General features: G+C 37.0%; 1 protein-coding gene across 4 annotated transcripts in view; it reads left to right on the forward strand.

Annotated features, from left to right (window-relative positions):
- The window catches only part of TENT5A (terminal nucleotidyltransferase 5A), a 374940-nt gene that overhangs the window by 347324 nt on the left and 14063 nt on the right, over nucleotides 1-13553 (forward strand). For 2 of the 4 annotated variants that reach the window (XR_014840198.1, XR_014840194.1), the window contains one exon: nucleotides 11910-12925. The gene's annotated coding sequence lies outside the window, so the exon portion shown is untranslated. Of the gene's footprint in view, nucleotides 1-11799; nucleotides 12926-13553 lie in introns of those variants that run through there. The other 2 variants (XR_014840196.1, XR_014840195.1) reach the window with 2 other exon arrangements.

A 13553-nucleotide genomic window follows, 5' to 3' on the forward strand; every position in this document is an offset into this window, starting at 1 on the left:
TCTCTCAAGCCTCCTATAGCGAGAAAGCAACCAAAATTTCACATTAAGAAGGAAATAGAGGTTCCCAATGTGACGCAGAAGTAACTAACCTGACTGTATCTGTGAATATGTAGGTTCAATCCCTGGCCTTGCTAAGTGGGTTAAGGATCTGGCATTGCCTCAAGCTGTGGTGTAGATCACAGACATGGCTCAGATCTTGCATTACTGTGGCTGTGACATAGGCTTCAGCTGCAGCTCCAATTCTGCCCCTATCCTGGGAACCTCCATATGCCATGGGTGTATTCCTTAAAAAAAAAAAAAAAAAAAAAAAAAAAAAAGCAAAGGGAGAATCATCTTACACCTAAAGCGTTAAAGCACCAACAGGAAGCTATCTTTTGTTCATTATAAATTTTAAATGAAAATAAATTCTTTAAGCGATTATAAAACCTTTAAGTAGCCTGTAGAAAGTTTATGTATTTGGGTCAAGGCTTTCCTTGACACTCACTGAGTGGGTAGGAAATTCCCTTCATTATAAAGAGGAAGTCATCACCAGCTCAAATTGCTGCTTAAAACTGCAACAAGTTTTCTGTATTATTTTTGTTTTGTTTTCCAGTTATAGTTACCATTAAAACATAGACTATATACAGAAGCAATTCCTTATATTTTCCTAATACATAGAACATCATTTTGGAGATTTAGAAATTTAAAGCCTTCACGTAAATTTGATTCCCCCCCCCAATTTTTCTGTTCCTGCCATCCAAAATACTTGTTAAAGTGCAGATTCCTATATACAATCCCTGGGATATTATCTTTATTTCATTTGAAAATCATTTGCCAGTTTTTAAAGTCACCCAGAAGAAATATGTTTCATTTACTTTTTCTTTGAAGTTCCTTAAAGCTAGACCAAAGTCCCAGAGTGGTAATTTTAGAAACATTGTAGATAACACCCTGTGTCTGGCCATGCGTGTCCTATAAAAGGATAAATGAGTCATGCAAATACATTCCATTAGTGACCTTGTTATAAATTCCATTTTTACCACATTCATGAGAAAGTCCTAATTTTCAAATGCCTTAAGATGGATGTTACTACCCTCAAAAACGCACCCAGAAGTCAAACATAAGACTAATAATCTGATATATACAGGGTTTACTTGGTTCAACCAAGGGTTTCCCATGTTGATTTTCAAAATGTATCAAGTGCAAAAAAGAAAAAAAAAATTTGTTTAGCAGCCAAACCCCTTTTTCAGAAACACTCACTTTCTCAACCAAGTTTTCTGCCAAGTTCAAGTTGCTGGGATTTGATTGTTAGCTATATTGACATCCATTGCCTGACTCAAAAGCTCTGTCCAGATACCTTTTTCCCCCCTAGGTTTTAGAAGCTGCCAGTATTAAATCTTAAAAGCTCCTTTGCAATGGGTTAAATCTGATTTTTACATCAGTTTGAGTTCAGATAGAAATCTGTTGAATCAGCTGGAAATGATGACTTGGTCCTAAGCTCCTCCTCAAACCTGCTGATTTGCCACTATTTGAAATTGCTCTAGGGGTTTGTGGCCACTGTGTGGATTTATGTAGACTCCAGAATACAGTCTCAAGCTCCTTATTTTGTCTTTTCTGGAACAGAAGTGAGACAGAACACCTGGTCCCGGATGAAGGTGTCGTCCCACCCACCCCCCCACTGCCATCACATTAATATGAAACCTATTGCCTACTCGTTTCTGGTCCGTTTGATGACATTTGAAATCCATGTAATTCATCAGTGCAACAATATTGCATTGCAATACCCTGGGTTCACCACTTTGATTCTTAATTGGTATGAAGCTGAGCAAATACAAATAGGAATATTGCAGGCTTTAATTCATTCTATGCAGATAACTCATTTAGGAAATTTGGCTGCATGTACAGATAAATAAAGATATAAAGCAAAAGAATCCTTTCTTACACTTTGAAGCATTTTTGGTATATTGGTAGAAGTTGGTCTTTGATAGATACATTTTTTTTTCTTGTTTGTCATCAAAGCCTCTGGTTTAGATAGTTACTGGTAGTTTTTGCATCTCCCATATGCTAAGGTGACAAAAGCCAATCTAAAAAAAAAAAAAAAAAAAAATCAGGAGTTCCTGTTGTGGCACAGCAGAAATTAATCTGACTAGGAACCATGAGGTTGCAGGTTCGATCCCTGCCCTGACTTAGTGGGTTAAGCATCCGGCATTGCCCTGAGCTGTGGTATAGGTTGCAGACGCAGCTCGGATCTGGTGTTGCTATGGGTCTGGCGTAGGGGTGCAGCAGCAGCTCACATTAGACCCCTAGCCTGAGCACCTCCATATGCCCAGGGTGCGGCCCTAAAAAGACAATAAATAAATAAATAAATAAATAAATAAATAAATAATTCAGTTCAAATAAATTCTCACCTCAACTGACTCATTGCTTGAAGAATAGGAAAAAATAGAGGACAGGCATAGACACCAAGGAAGAGTGGGAATGGCATTTCTTAATTTCAGAAGATAAGAGGCTTAGGATTTCTCATTTTCTTAAAAGGAATAGTAATTGAAGCATTGCATGCCATTAACAACCTTTGAAATAGTTGATAATTTCTATGACATCATGCATTTTTTTTCCATTTTTTTATTACTCAAATGAATTTATCACATCTGTAGTTGTATAATGATCATAGCAATCTGATTTCACAGGATTTCCATCCCACAGCCCAAGCACAGCCCCCCACCCCCCAAACTGTCTCCTCCAGAGACCATAAGTTTTTCAATGTCTGTGAGTCAGCATCTGTTCTGCAAAGAAGTTCAGTCTGTCCTTTTTTCAGATTCCACATGTCAGTGAAAGCATTTGATGTTGGTGTCTCATTGTCTGGCTGACTTCACTTAGCATGATAGTTTCTAGGTCCATCCATGTTGCAAAAAATGCTGGTATTTCGTTCTTTTTGATGGCTGAGTAATGTTCCATTGTGTATATATGTACCACTTCTTCTGGATCCACTCCTCTGTCCATGGACATTTAGGTTGTTTCCATGTCTTGGCTATTGTAAATAGTGCTGAAATGAACATGGGAGTACATGTGTCTTTGTGAGTCGTGGTTTTCTCTGGATAGATGCCCAGGAGTGGGATTGCTGGATCAAATGGTAGTTCTATGTTTACTTTTCTGAGGAATCTCCATACTGCTTTCCACAGTGGTTGCACCAATTTAAAATCCCACCAACAGTGTACTAGGGTCCCTTTTTCTCCACACCCTCTCCAGCACTTATTGTTTGTAGACTTTTGGATGATGGCCATTCTGGCTGGTGTAAGGTGGTACCTCATTGTGGTTTTGATGTGCATTTCTCCAATGAGTGACGCTGAACATCTTTTCATGTGTTTCTCGGCCATCTGTATGTCTTCTTTGGACAATTGTCTGTTTAGATCTTCTGCCCATTTTTGGATGGGGTTGTTTGTTTTTTTGGTATGGAGCTGCAGAAGTTGTTTATAATCCATTGTCAGTCGATTCACTTGCAAAAATTTTCTCCCATTCTGTGGGTTGTCTTTTTGTGTTGTTTAGGGTTTCCTTTGCTGTGCAGAAACTTTGAAGTTTGAATAGGTCCCATTTGTTTATTTTTCTTTTTATTGTCAATATTCTGATAGGTGGATCTGAGATGTTGCTGTCCTTTATGTCAGAGAGTGTTTGGCCTATGTTTTCCTCTAGGAGTTTTATAGTGTCTGGTCTTATATCTAGGTCTTTAATCCATTTCTAGTTTATTTTTGCATATGGTGTTAGGGAGTGTTCTAACTTCATTCTCTTTCATGTGGCTGTCCAGTTTTCCCAGCACCACTTATTGAACAAGCTGTCCTTTCTCCATTGTATAATCTTGCTTCCTTTGTCATAGATGAGTTGGCTGTAAGTGCATGGGTTTAATTCTGGGCTTTCTATCCTGTTCCACTGATCTATTTCTGTCTTTGTGTCAGTACCATGCAGTTTTGAGACTGTTGCTTTGTAGTATAGTCTGAAGTCCAGGAGCCTGATTCCTCCAGCACCATTTTTCCTTTTCAGGATGTCTTTGGCTATTCTGGGTCTTTTATACTTCCAAACAAACTTTAAAATATTTTGTTCGAATTCTGTGAAAAATGTCCTTGGTAATTTGAAAGGGATTGCATTGAATCTGTAGATTGCCTTGGGTAGTATAGTCATTTTGATATTAACTCTTCCTATCCAAGAGCATGGTATATCTTTCCATTTATTTGTGTCATCTTTGATTTCTTTCATCAGTGGCTTGTAGTTTTCAGAGTACAGGTCTTTTGTCTCTTTAGGTAGGTTTACTCATAAGTATTTTATTCTTTTGGATGCGATGGTAAATGGGATTGCTTCCCTAATTTCCTTTTCTGCTTTTTCATTGTTAGTATATAGAAATGATATTGATTTCTGTGTATTGATTTTGTATCCTGCAACTTTGCCAAGTTCGTGGATAAGCTCTAACAGTTTTCTGGTAGAGTCTTTAGGATTCTCTAGGTATAGTATCATGCCATCTGCAAATAGCGATAGTTTTACTTCTTCCTTTCCAATTTGGATTCCTTTTATTTCTTTTACTTCTCTGATTGCTGTGGCTAGGACTTCCAGAACTATGTTGAAGAGTAGTGGCGAGAGTGGACATCCTTGTCTTGTTCCTGATCTCAGTGGGAATTCTTTCAACTTTTCACCATTGAGAATGATGTTTTCTGTGGGTTTGTCATATATGGCCTTTATCATGTTGAGGTAGGTTCCCGTTATGCCCACTTTCTGAAAGGTTTTTATCAGAAATGGGTGTTGGATTTTGTCAAAGGCTTTTTCTGCATCTATTGAGAGGATCATATTGTTTTTATTCTTCAGTTTATTAATGTGGTGTACCACACTGATGGATTTGCAGATATTGAAGAACCCTTGCATCCCTGGGATAAATCCCACTTGATCATGATATACATTCCTTTTAATGTATTGTTGGGTGCGGTTTGCTAGTATTTTGTTGAGGATTTTTGTGTCGATGTTCATCAGTGATATTGGCCTATAGTGTTCTTTATTTGTGGAGTCTTTGTCTGGTTTTGGTACCAGGGTGATGGTGGCCTCATAGAATGAGTTTGGGAGTATCCCTTCTTCTGCAATTTTTTGGAATAGTTTCAGAAGGAGAGGTATTAGCTCTTGTCTAAATGTTTGATAGAATTTGCCTGTGAAGCCAACTGGTCCTGGACTTTTGTTTGTTGGAAGTTTTTAAATCACAGTTTCAATTTCAGTGCTTGTGATGGGTCCATTCATCTTTTCTATTTCGTCTTGGTTTAGTCTTGGAAGATTGTACTTTTCTAAGAATTTGTCCATTTCTTCTAAGTTTTCTGTTTTATTGGTGTATAGTTGCATATAGTAGTCTCTTATGATCCTTTGTATTTCTGTGGTGTCCGTTGTTACTTCTCCTTTTTCATTTCTCATGTTATTGATTGGAGTCCTCTCTCTTTTTTCCTTGATAAGCCTGGCTAGGGGTTTATCAATTTTTTTGATCTTTTCAAAGAACCAGCTTTTTTTTTTCATTGAATTTTTCTATGGTTTTCTTCATTCTCTTTCATTGATTTCTGCTCTGATCTTTATGATTTCTTTCCTTCTACTAACTTTAGGTCTTGTCTGTTCTTCTCTCTCAAGCTGCTTTAGAAGTAAAGTTAGCTTGTTTATTTGGGCTTTTTCTTGTTTCTTGAGGTGGGCTTGTATTGCTATAAACTTTCCTCTTAGAACGGCTTTTGCTGCATCCTGTAGCTTTTGGAGTGTAGTATCTTCATTGTCATTTGCTGCCAGGTATTTTTTAATTTCCTCTTTGATTTCTTCAGTGTCCATTGGTTGTTTAGTAGCATGTTGTTGAGGGTCCATGTGTTTGTGTTTTTTGCAGTTTTTTTCTTGTTGTTGATTTCCAGTCATATAGCATTGTGGTCAGAAAAGATGCTCGATATGATTTAAATTTTATTAAAGTTACCAAGATTGGATTTGTAGCCCAGCATGGGATCAATCTTAGAGAATGTTCCATGTGCACTTGAGAAGAATGTGTATTCTGTTGCTTTTGGATGGAATGTCCTATAAATATCTATGAAGTCCATCTGGTCTGATGCTTCATTCAGGGCCTGTTTTTCCTTATTAATTTTCTGTCTGGTTGATCTGTCCATTGCTGTAAGTGGGGTATTAAAGTTCCCCAGTATTATTGTGTTATTGTCAATTTCTCCTTTTAAGGTTGTTAGCAGTTGCTTTATATATTGTGGTGAACCTATGTTGGGTGTGTAGATATTTAAAATTCTTATATCTATACCGCAGCTGTGGCAACTCTCTATCCTTTAACCCAGTGCACTGGGGTTGGGGGGATCAAACCTGCACCTCCAGAGCAAACAGCCCCTACAGTTGGAGTCTTTCTTCCTTTTTTTTTTTTTTTTTTTTTTTTTTGCTTTTTAGAACCATACCTGTGGCATATAGAGGTTCCCAGGCTAGGGGTCAAATCAGAACTGCAGCTGCTGGCCTAAGACACAGCCACAGCAAGAGAGGATCCAAGCAGCATCTGCTGCTTACATCACAGCTCATGGCAATGTGCATCTTTAACCCACTAAGTGAGGCCAGGGATCAAACCTGCATCCTCATGGACACTTCTTGGTTTGAGCCATCATGGGAACTCTCATGCAGTTGGATTCCTAACTCACTGTGCCACAGCAGGAACTCTGGTTGTGTCTCTCTTTAAAAGAACTTTCAAAAATTAAAAAAAAAATTAAAATATATGAAGCTGCTCATTTAAAGAACAGTTTGCTACTTTAAAAAAGCAATCTGTATCAGAATGTTTTTAAACTATACAAGTCCTGTAAATATAGTAAATGTCAAAATTTGGACAAATTTTAATAGTCTGAATTCAGGACAAATTCTGATTGCAGCTTCTTTGAAAAACATCCAGTCACACTGCTTTAAAGTAACTATACAGAAAGGAAGTTAACATATACATTCTCTCTGTATAGATCTTAGGAAAACCTCTATAAAAGACATAGATGGGATTTGTAACTAGACTGTCTATGTTTAGAGACAGGTTAAATGACGGCGAGTTTTCACAAAATGTTACTTTTAGGAGCTTCCTTAATTTCTTCTTTATTTGTTTACTCAGAAAACACATTCTGAAGCAGAAGAGTAAGTATACAAGTAACACTGAGTGCTGGACAAATTATTGCAATATCAAAATTAGTGCAAGATTTTGTCTAGTAAAGGGACCATTAAGAAATGCTGTGCACAGTGTTCTCATCATGGCTCATTGGTTAATGGACCCGACTGCTATCCATAAGGACACGGGTTTGATCCCTGGCCTTGCTCTGTGGTTTGGAGATCCATTGTTTCCATGAGCTGTGGTGTAGATTGAAGACCCAGCTCGGATCCTGAGTTGTTGGAGCTATGACGTGGGCCGGCAGCTATACCTTCAATTGGACCCCTGGCCTGGGTACTTCCATTGGCCTCTGGTGCAGCCCTAAAAAAGCAAAAAAAAAAAGAAAGAGAAAAGAAAGGCTGTTCTCCAGAAGGTCTATTAATTCAAAGGGATAACCCAAGAGATGAAACCACATCTGCATGCAGTAATGAAATGAGTGCTGAAAAGCCCAAACTGTCATTTTGAAGTAAGGTAATATGTAAAAAGTTCGATGACTGTGAAAGAATTGTCTAAACACAATTACCTGCAATAGAAAATAAATATTAATTAATTCTAAAGCAATATGTAAATATGTTTCTGGCCTTTTAGCAAGCAATTACTATATGTAGTATTGCAATAATTAAGTAATGCTTGTCCTTTTTGCTGTAACATTATATAATTTATTTATTTATTCACACATTTAGCAGATGTTTTTAGAGCTCTGACCATGGGTCCAGGCATTGAAGGCAAATTTAAAACAAACAGGGAGTCCCCCTGTGGTGCAGTGGGTTAGGGATCAGGCATTGTCTCTGCAGCAGCTTGGGTTGCTGATGCGGCATGGGTTCAATCCCTGGCCTAGGGACTTCCACATGCCATGAGTGTGGCCAAAAAAAAAAAAAAAAAAAAAAGCCAACCAAAATAAACAATCCCCCCTTCAAAAAAAAGCAAACAAAAACTGGAGTTCCTGTTGTGGCTCAGGGGGTTAAGGAACCCAACATAGTGTCCTTAAGTATGTGGGTTCAATCCCTGGCCTCCCTTAGTTGGTTAAGGATCTGGCATGCCATGAGGTGTGGCATAGGTCACAGATGCAGCTCAGATCCAGCATTACTGTGTCTGTGACATAGGCTTCAGCTGCCGCTCCAATTTGAGCCCTAGCCCGGGAACTCCATATGCCACAGGTACAGTCATAAAAAGGAAAACATAGCAAAACAAAGCAAAAACAAAAACCAAACCCTGGACATTCTTACTCTAAATTAGGATAAAAGAAGATAAGCAAGTAATTATAATACAATGTAACAGACCTAGAATAGATGCTCATTCATTTATGTAACAAATATTGAGTTTCTGCTATACGGCAAAGCACAGGTCTAGGCACTGGGTATACAGTGGTGACCAAGACCCTGCCTTCATGGACCTTCCATGAAATATCAAAAACATTGAGCTTTAAATTAAGACTTGAATTAATTTAAATTAAATTAAGACGAAGCACTGGGATGTGTTTGAATGGGATATTGCAAACACATTTTAGAGAGAAAATTCATGGGCAAAGAAGTGATATTAATGCTCAGATGTAAATCAGAGAATGTTGATATGAGGTTCTGTGCAGCTGGAGAATGGAGAAGGAGGTTAGAGCCATGGAGCCATGATGAAAAACTGATGTGGGGTAGGTAGTAGGAACCAATGTCAGTTGTGAAGCCTGGAAGTGACGTGATTTAGTTTATTTTTTGTGTGGATGAATTTCTCAGCTAAGTGGACGATGTATTGGAGGAACTGAGGAGATAAGTTGAAAAACAGGTATATATATTATGTGTATTTTATATTATTACATTATATTAATATATTATAATGTATGTTATGATAGAGAGGTGGTAGATAGTTGAACTGCGGCAGCAGTACTAAGCTATGACCCAACCCTATATACTATCCTTAAGTGCCATGTACTTAGAGTCTGTGTTAGTCAATAACACCTGAAATTGTCTTTTTTTTCCTTTTTCTTTTTGCTTTTTTTCTTTTTGCTGTTGGCTGTGCCCAAGGTGTATGGAGGTTCCCAGACCAGGAATTGAACCTGTGCTGCAGCAGCGACTCAAGCCTCTGCAGTGACCACACTGGATCCTTAACCTGCTACGCCATAATAGAACTCCTGAAATTCTCGTTTTTTACATGCTATATGTTTAGTTATTTGTTTTAATATTTTTGAATAATTTAGAGCAACTTTCACAGATATCTTTTTAATTAACAAAACATAACTATCAAATATCAAAATCAGAGCACCCATAAAATGCAATATGACTGTGCTGTGTTGCGAGACATGTTTTTATAATATTTTCTTAGCCTCTTTGCTGAAAACTCCATCTTGTCCTTCCTTACTTTGTCCCATCTTCCTGCTTAAGAAACAGTCACGGTGATGGTAAATGACTTAAGCTTAAGAACAAAGACCTAAAGGCATGGGTTATTCACGGGGTCAGCTGAATGAGGACATAATACAATGGTCTAGGCGCCCAGGACCTGTGCAGATTGGCAAGCCATTTGCACAAGTATGATATGTCCTCTAAAGAATAAGAGAAAGAGGAACCTCATGGCCAAGTGGTTAATGAGTGGTCGTTAGCAGAATATGCATTAGCAAAGAGAACCAAGGTACAAACCTAGGCACACAGGGTTGCCACAAATAGGCATGCCTTTTGCGGAAGCACAGTGAGGATTCTCTGAAATGCTATGCATAGATAGCTAACTCAAATGCTAATGATTCTTAAATGCCTAAAGTTTAGAGTAAAAGTTCAACCATCTACCATCTAAGTGACTTTTAAAATAATAAAACAATTTATAAAATAATAAAAAAACCTATATCCTGCACCTACAACCCCCTTTTCACTTGATGTAATCCTCAAGAGCACAATAAAAAAAGTGTGGTTTCTTAAGGCAAAGCTCTTGGTTCCTGAGACCTTGAGTCTCCAGGTTCCCACCTTTACTTAAGATAAATGTCTCTGTGTCTTGTTTTATGCTAACCTTTTTTTCCTTAAGTTCCATAGCACACATTCTTCAGCCCCATCCTGCTGAGCTGGTCTCTGCAGTGCAGTATCTTTTAATATCTGTGGGCACGTTAAAGTCATCATCTTTTTAAGAATGTTTTAGAACATATTGTCATCATCTTTTTAGAATGTTTTAGAACATATTGTCCATTATCATGGAATACGAAATTTTGAATAATTTCATCAAGTTCTGAAAACAATCTCATTGTAATTTTTATTAGATTCATAATTAATTAGATAAGATGATATATTCAAAACATTCAACCTTACTTTCTAGGAATTTGGCATCTTCTTCCAGTTATGAAGGTATTCTATATCTTAATGTAGAGTTTTATAATTTTTCCCCTACAGGACTCTAAAGAAAGTTAATCTTAGATATTTTAAGATTATGTTTGCTTTTGTGAGATAGGTCTTATTGATGCTTTCTGAAAGAGAAGTTGATATTTGTGTGTTTTATAACCAACATATTTACTAAATTATCTTCTTAATTCTAAAAGCTTTTCATTGATTGGTGGGTGATAGTGGGGTTCTAGTACCTTTATTCTATAATTTTCAAAAGTTATATGACCAGTTTCTCTTTCATATCGTGGTGGGCATCTTTATTTAATTCCTAATTATAATACAATCTCAAGTGTTCATCACACTTCTTGTATTTTCATTGTTAGGCATTAGGCTGGTTATTGGTTTTAACTGTAGACTCTTAGTCTATAATTTATCTTATAATTTACATTTATAATTATAAATATCACTGTAACATATTTCTGATTTTTAATCCAGACTTCCATATCTGAGATAAATCCTACTTAGTCATTATTACGTGTTATTCTTCTCAGGTCTTTACTCTTTTACTTTAAGGGCTGAATTTTTTATTGAATCATAGAAATATTCTCTTTTAATTTATTAGATTTTCTCTGAATCTTTAGTTGGGTTGAATATTTTCAATCTCAAAGGCTAAAATATTCTGTATTATTTCTTTACATAAGAGAAGTATTTCACAAGTATTCTTTTAATCTCAAAACTTGCAATAAAGTACTATATTAACAGCTAATTATTTCCCCTTTTATGTTGGCAAATATAATCATGTAGGTCCTGTTCTCATTCTGATATAGAACTTTGTTAAAGATCCTAATGACATTTACTTTAATAAACCGGAGTTTTGCTTTGTAGAATTAAGCTTCTAATTCAGTTAGTTTTCAAAGCAGAGTGGTAAGGAGTACTGTTAAAGGTCTTGGGCTCACTAGATTATCTGATTTTCAAGTTGTGGCTCTGCCTCTTACAAGCTGTGTGACTTTAGAAAACTTACTTAAGTGTTCTGGGCTCGGCATCTTTAAATGAAATGAGAAGGTACTCTGTATAAGGTTATTGTGAGTGAAACAAATCAATACATATGAGGCTGGTAGAACTTTACCTTGATATTGTAAGTGAGGCTAATTTTATAACTTTCCCTTCAAAACCTAGGCCTGTCAATCTTATGAAACATTTGAAATAGCCTGCAACAACTCTACTATCCTCTTTATTCCCTCTTTCCCTTAGTATTGTTCTGTTAACCCTGCAGTTCCCCAAAAGTCCCTAGTATTAAAATTATTTTTTCTTTCACCTGTTCATCCTGACTCTTTCTTTCACTTGTTTGGCTTTTTTTTTTTTTTTTTCCCATACTTCTAGTATGCCTAGTTTCAAAGCTCAAGGTTGAAAAATGTGATCAATGCAAGTTTTGACAGTGGATGGAAAACTGGAAATGCTACAAGATAAGGCCCCATTTGCCTCTCCTGCAGGTTGATTTAAGTGGGAGAAATGAAGGATTTGAACCAATGAGAGAGAACACTGGGAGGCATACAAGGAAGAAAACAAAACAGAACAAATATCAGCTTGTTGCTCAATATCTTCCTATTCCCTCATTTCATCACTCTGGGCCAAAGGTGAGAGCTAACAAGATATCCATTTTACATGCCTATTGTCTAACACCTAGCTTCCTTCTTAGGCTTTCAATTAACTGCCAGCAGATAGCTTGGCGCCTAGTCTTCCATAAGCTTTCAGGGCAGTCTCAAGGTGGCTGTGATCCAGAGTTACGTGGAAGACATCTGTGTCTGCAGAACATTGGCCTGGCACTGTGGAGTGGCTCTGCAAAAATTCTAGAACCCAGGGCCTTCACAGAATCTTTTCTTTAAATGAAAAGATTTATACTTGATATGATACTTTAATATTTCTGATTCAAATAGGTGGTAAATGTTATTGGGGTGCTGGTGCCTTCATTCTTTAACGAATGACTTTGGGCTAAACTGCTTCATTTGCCTTATGTTCTAAATCAGTGGCTATGGAGAAAGCTTTGGTGGTGAGCTTACGATACGAGTAGTAACTAACATTTATAGAATGTTTATCCCAGGCACTGTTCTGTGTGTTTTACACAGAGCAAGCAACTTATGCAATCTTTGCAGCAACTCAGGGAAGTAGGTGTTATTTTTATCTTCATTTCATATATTAACAAAAAGATACAGAAAGATTAAATAATTTCTCCACGGGAAAAAATAAGCCAGTGATAGGTAGCACCAGGTTCAAACCCAAGCTTGATGCCACTGATAACCATGATTAGAGAGAGATGAAACCAACATGCAGGAAGAAGCAGAGATCCTCGGAACCAGCCGAAATTTGTCCTTGGATTGTTTGAGACACTCAAATATGATAAATCTCTCTGCCTCCCCTTCTTTTTCTAAACTTGGGCTTAAATGTAGGAAGTCTGACATCTGACCTATGCTCTTATTACTGGCAGCTAAAAGTCCAAGTGAACACAAAATTCATTAAAAAAAAGATGAAATACTAAATGTAATTTTTCTTTTTTCTTTTTTGGTTGCATCTGTGACATGAAGAAATTCCCAGGCCAGGGACTGAACCTATGTTGCAGTTGCGACTTGTACCACCACTGTGGCAATGTGGGATCCTTAATCCTTTGTGCCACACAGGAACCTCCAAGTATAATTTTTTTTGCTTCTAATAATCGATTCCAGACTAAGCTCTTTGATATTTGTTATAAAATACTACATATAAACACAGGACACTATTATTTAGTTTTTATATTAAAATATTCTAACTTGATCTTTGCTTTAAGAATGGGGAGTTGGGAAATTTTAGTCACCCTGCTTTGCTTGACTTTCTCCTAGAAAACTGTACAGGGAACATGTAATTGTGTATAAATACTAGCATGTCAGCACAGGCTAAAGCTTTTAGAATTAAGCCAATTCTATATGTTTAGTAACTGTGGAAATTCTTTCAATAGAAAAAAGCATGTAGTTTTTGAAGTTTTGAAATGAAACCTTGTTCGCTGTAAAGAAATACTGTTTATGTAAAGAGATACTGAACTTGGTATCAAGTATTTCTCTTGATCTTTTCTCCTTAAAAGTTAGAGCTGGAGCTCCTGTTGTGGC

This window comes from Sus scrofa, chromosome 1, assembly GCF_054392235.1.
Source record: "Sus scrofa isolate SSC_HxYL_T2T_F1_AM1 chromosome 1, Sscrofa_HxYL_maternal_Yorkshire_Landrace_v2.0, whole genome shotgun sequence".
Lineage (NCBI taxonomy): Eukaryota > Metazoa > Chordata > Mammalia > Artiodactyla > Suidae > Sus > Sus scrofa.